This window comes from Takifugu flavidus, unplaced genomic scaffold (assembly GCF_003711565.1).
Source record: "Takifugu flavidus isolate HTHZ2018 unplaced genomic scaffold, ASM371156v2 ctg1078, whole genome shotgun sequence".
Lineage (NCBI taxonomy): Eukaryota > Metazoa > Chordata > Actinopteri > Tetraodontiformes > Tetraodontidae > Takifugu > Takifugu flavidus.
Window position 1 is genome coordinate 9,198 of NW_026621843.1, and position 5,356 is coordinate 14,553.

The 5,356-nt window shown below is 39.0% G+C and overlaps 1 long non-coding RNA gene across 1 annotated transcript; it reads right to left on the reverse strand.

Moving 5' to 3' along the window:
* Positions 1–1,229: 1,229 nt before the first annotated feature.
* Positions 1,230–5,283, reverse strand: LOC130519669 (uncharacterized). Its single transcript, XR_008948416.1, has 6 exons — positions 5,190–5,283; positions 4,369–5,040; positions 3,086–3,573; positions 1,721–3,001; positions 1,575–1,632; positions 1,230–1,419 (listed from the first exon to the last, which is right to left on the reverse strand). It is a non-coding gene; the product is annotated as an uncharacterized LOC130519669 (long non-coding RNA).
* Positions 5,284–5,356: the final 73 nt, after the last annotated feature.

Below are 5,356 nucleotides of genomic sequence, written 5' to 3' on the forward strand. Positions count from 1 at the left end.
TTTGTTCAAGTTTGTAGTTTCATCCTTTTTGGGTTCTTCTTTTCTTTTCCTTTTTTAAGTTACAACCATTTCTCACATTTTGTTATTTATACCAACAAACCAGTTACACTTGGGACAATACCCTCACAAGTACTCACAAGGCTGAATAACCAAAAACATCATAGTAAAATTTAAACTCAAAATAATTCAGCAAAAGACTGAACAATTTGTTTCCAAAAATAAATGCTTTTTTCTTAAAAAATGTAATTAAACGGGGGAAAAAAATCCTTTTATTGTCCTGAACCTTTAATTAAGAGTCTATGGAAGTCTTCTGCACTTTTGCAGAGAGATGTGGGCAAATCCTACCAGTTCTGATGAAGCAGGGGGCTTTGCTTCTGCGTGATGCACGGGTTCTGGGTCATCGCGGTCTCCATGGGTGGCTCGCCATCTTGTATTACGCACGTGGATTCCAACTCTCCGATGGTTTCTGGTCCACTCTTTTAAAAAAAAACCTCCTCGAAGCACGGAAACAACTCCAGTTCAACTCTTTTTTTTCACTCTTTTCTCTTTTTTCTATCCCAATCAGCGGCTCTGTGAAGATCGTTGCTCGTCTCCAATTCAGGTGCAGTGGAAAGGTCAAAACAACCCGATTGGCTGTGGCTAGTCACCTGGTCCACGTCAGCACAACCCTTCAAAATAAGAGTCTAAACACAAATTTCAAATCGCTTCAAACAAAATGGAATCACAATGAATTTACAAACCTTTAACTCTTACCTAGACACCGTATCATGAAACATACAATTTTAATGATTTTTAACCATCTTAATCCATTTGTCTATCACAATGTATTTCTTATTAGCTGTTTTATTTTATTAACATGCTTTTATTGTATGAGGCTTTGTAAACCAGGGTTACACCGGCGAACTGCAACCGACGGACTGCGTATCACAAAACGAAGTGGAAACTGGTAGCGCTGACGTGGCGAGTCACGGAACAGAACGAAAACGGAGCCAGAAGGATTCGTTGGGTGGCACCCCAGGGTTTTTAAAAGGACGCCAATCTCGAACCAGCCAATCACAGACCATGTGTGCAGCACCTATTGACACACAGAGAAACACAAACCGCGGGGGCGGGACAAAACGGAACCAAACGCGCAAAGGTGCGCAGAGCGCACAGTAAAAGCAAACTAAACCACATAACTGGGATCGTAACACCAACACAGGACTACAACCATTATTATGAAGACAAAATTATTGCATATTTAGATGTCTTTTAATGTTGTTTCCAGTGTCAGCAGTGGTGAGAGTTAGAAGACAGTGGAGAAAGAGCGGCATAGAGATCATCGGTGTGTTGTCGGGTGAAGTGAAGTCTGCTGTATTGATGATCATCTTGCTCTGTTTTTGCTGTTGCCACATTTTCATAGTGGCTCTCAGGGTTTTGCTGAGGAGAAACAACCAAGATTTATTCTCAAATCCAGATGCAATTCAGTGTTTTCAGTCTGAAGTCACTTGTGATACAATTAGAAACACGTGAGGGAGGGGTCTTCAGTGATAACTTGAAATATTTATCGAACACTACCGGTATATTATATTTACCATCTCAATGTTGTCTGACATCCCAGGTCCAGAATGTTGATTGGAAAACTTGCTTTTTCTGATTTTCAACCAAAAAGTCCTGAGTTAATATACAATATAATACAAATGAAACAGTTCTTGATTTAACACTGACCATTTTCACCCACATAATCCAGATGATGACAAGTGAGGTGAAGACCAGGAGAGCAACACCAACTCCTGCAGCTGCTGTCAGGGTCCATTTTAATGAGGAACTCTGAACTCTGAGTGTCTTTTCAGGAGAGTTTTCAACATTTAATAACAACTATCACATGTACAGTGTAACAAAAAAGAAAAAAAAAACGGAAATGGCTTTAGCCTATTGGTAACAAGTACCTCGTCATCGACACAGCCGTTTCGTTTCTCACATTGTTTATTAAACACAAACACCAAGCATTGTAGTTCGATTAAAAAATATATACATATACAAATATAATAATGGGGCATGTATGGTTACATAGGGTGGCTAGTGTAGGTTGTCATTTTCCTGTTTTGTTAGCATGCTCTAATAATCAATTGAAGGAATTTGCAGCTTCAGAAATATGTCAATAACAGCAGATGACTAAGGTTTACGTTTGTGCGGTAATGTTGCGACGGAGTATTATTGCGAATAAACTACTTTTTAACAAAGTGTTTGCGTCAGTGCACCTTTTGAAAGGTAGGATTTACAAAATGGCGGTGTACAAAATGATCAACGTAATTCGTCCATGCTACATGTACACAATACAATTCATATTTTCTTTGTGTTCCTTCACATATTGAAGAGTTTAATAGTAGGCTGCTACTACACAGCAGCTCAAAACTGCAGAGCATCACAGGTGATGATCCATTCAGGTAAGTTCACTTCACAGAGACTATACTGTATTATTATTATTATTATTATTATTATTATTATATTATTATTATTATTATTATTGCATCTATATAACTGTGAAAAACTGTCTAAAATGCAGGATGAGGCCTGTTCAGGTCCTTACAACTGTGGCTGCTAAATTATTATTTTAATGTAAGTGTATATGAAGCACATCTGCTTAATTTTATCCCATCTTCTATCAGTGAATAAGTTGCAGTTTTAGTTCTGTCATAATCAGCAGGAATCCACAAACTGGGGACGATGATCAGTTGTGGTCCCACCAACGTTATGGTCTCAGACTAAAGACTAAGATGATTAATTGTATAAATACTTGGAGGAATCAGAAATTACGCTATAAGATGCTTGTTCATGTGCAGCGGTTCCTCAGACAGACAACAGCATAAGGGATGTGCTGTTCCTGTTGGTGCTGATGAGGTTGGACCATGCTGTCAAGAGGATCCACATCAGACTGGGGGAAACGTATGCTGCTGTAGTAAATGCCATTCTCCTCCGTGGGTTGATCTGTGATTTCCTCATACACAGGACCGTGATTTACCTGACAATGAGGCAAGACACCGAATGTTGGTGTTATGTTTGTTTTAGGAAGATGGTTATAGTTAAGGAGCATCGGGCCACTTACCTCCTCCAACTTGAGGACAGTATTCTGGCTCAACTTTCCCTTTCCTCTGAAATGAATGTTAAAAAAAACCCACTTGTGATACCAGTCACATTTGATGTGTGTTATGTGATTAACTCAGATTATATCAGGTTCTGTTCTTCACCTGATGCAACAGATGACAAGTGAGATGAAGACCATGAGAGCAGCACTAACTCCTGCAGCTGCCGCCAGGGTCCATTTTAATGAGGAACTCTGAACTCTGAGTGTCTTTTCAGGAGATCTAACATCTCTCTGAGTGTTCACAGCACAGGAGTAGTTTCCTGCATGCTGAGTTGTGACCGCATCCAGAACCAGGTGTTTGTTTTGGTGCTCTGGCAGCTGTAGAAGTTGATCATTCAGGTACCAGATGTAGTTCTTGTTGTTGGTCAGAGTACAGCTGGTGCTGCAGGTCAGTTTGACTCGATCACCTTCTGTCACCTCTGTAGATGGACTGATCTTGACTTTTATGTCTGATTCAAATGCAGAAAACAGATATTTTCACACATGTTTCAGACAGGAAAGCACTTTATCGTGTAAAGTGATTCACAAAACTGTAGAAATGATCAACAAGTTTTGCCTCTGCTGTTTTCCACACATTCATGCTAAAATGTCAGCACTAATTTACATGAAAGTTAGCACATTTCCTATGAAAGATAACTTTTATTTAACTTCAATTTTGATTCGAACTATTGTGGTGGGAAACACCTTCACCTGCAGGGCTGAGATGAAGAGAAAGATACAGAGAATTAGCACAAACTCGTCCCTTTCTCTTTAAAGTTAGTCAGCCATCAAGTTTACCTGTAACATTAAGCTGAATGTGGTCTTCATGGCAGTTTTCTGGTTTCTCATTGCAGCAGTAAGAGGTTTTGTCGGCCTTTTTTAAACCCGTGACTGATAAAGTCGGGTGGGTATCTTTAGATATCTGGTGTTTTAATCTACTTCCATTTCCCAACACTTCTGTCCACGTGTTTCCATTCAGCTTGAACCATTTTGGGATTGTAGAATGTTCAGCTGAGCAGGACAGATTCAATGAAGTACCTTTTAAGGCACAGATGCTGCTGCCTTTCCCCAGAACCCCTTCAGCAGAGAGAAGCACAAGTGAAAACCTGGAGGCTCACCATTAACTTCATGCACTGTTAGTTTTGTCATCAAATACCACAGGAGGTTTTACAAGCTTATGATGCTTTTGATGTTAACTAAACGCCAACTCACAAAGTATCAAACATAGATTCTCTCTAACAAACGCACAAAAGAATTATTCCTACCTGAGTTGAGGATGAAACCAACAATGGCAAATACAAGTTTTGTTGCAAACATTGCTGTTTTCAACTTAAAATGTGTTTTAAGATTAATATGAAACTACCTTTAACGGCAAAAAAGTATGAACATACAAGTATGATCTATGTCACCGACGCTCTTCTTATGAACTCAACACACATCTGCTAAAACAGGAAGAGAACTTTGTAAAGTTGGCATGTATCTTCAAATCTCCACTTCCTGCTATTATTTGTGGTTTAAAAAGGACCTCTAGTGAAGCATCTGTGTCATGCATTTTTATAGATTTTCCATGATCTTGTCCTTTAAATTTTATTACAAAGTTGCTGCAGTGAGCTAGAAGGTCAAGGACAGAAATATCTGATTTCATTTTAGCTGTGGTGACCCGAACTGAAACCATCACATACATACGAGCTTTAAGAGCTGCGTTAACACCCAACACAGGACTACAACCATTATAATGAAGACTAAACTATTGCATATTTAGATGTCTTTTAATGTTGTTTCTAGTGTCAGCAGTGGTGAGAGTTAGAAGACAGTGGAGAAAGAGCGGCATAGAGATCATCGGCGTGTTGTCAGGTGAAGTGAAGTCTGCTGTATTGATGATCATCTTGCTCTGTTTTTGCTGTTGCCACATTTTCATAGTGGTTCTCAGGGTTTTGCTGAGGAGAAACAACCAAGATTTATTCTCAAATCCAGATGCAATTCAGTGTTTTCAGGCTGAAGTCACTTGTTATACAATTAGAAACACGTGAGGGAGGGGTCTTCAGTGATAACTTGAAATATTTATCGAACACTGTATTATATTTACCATCTCAATATTGTCTGACATCCCAGGTCCAGAATGTTGATTGGAAAACTTGCCTTTTCTGATTTTCAACCAAAAAGTCCTGAGTTAATATACAATATAATACAAATGAAACAGTTCTTGATTTAAAAGTGACCATTTTCACCCACATAATCCAGATGATGACAAGT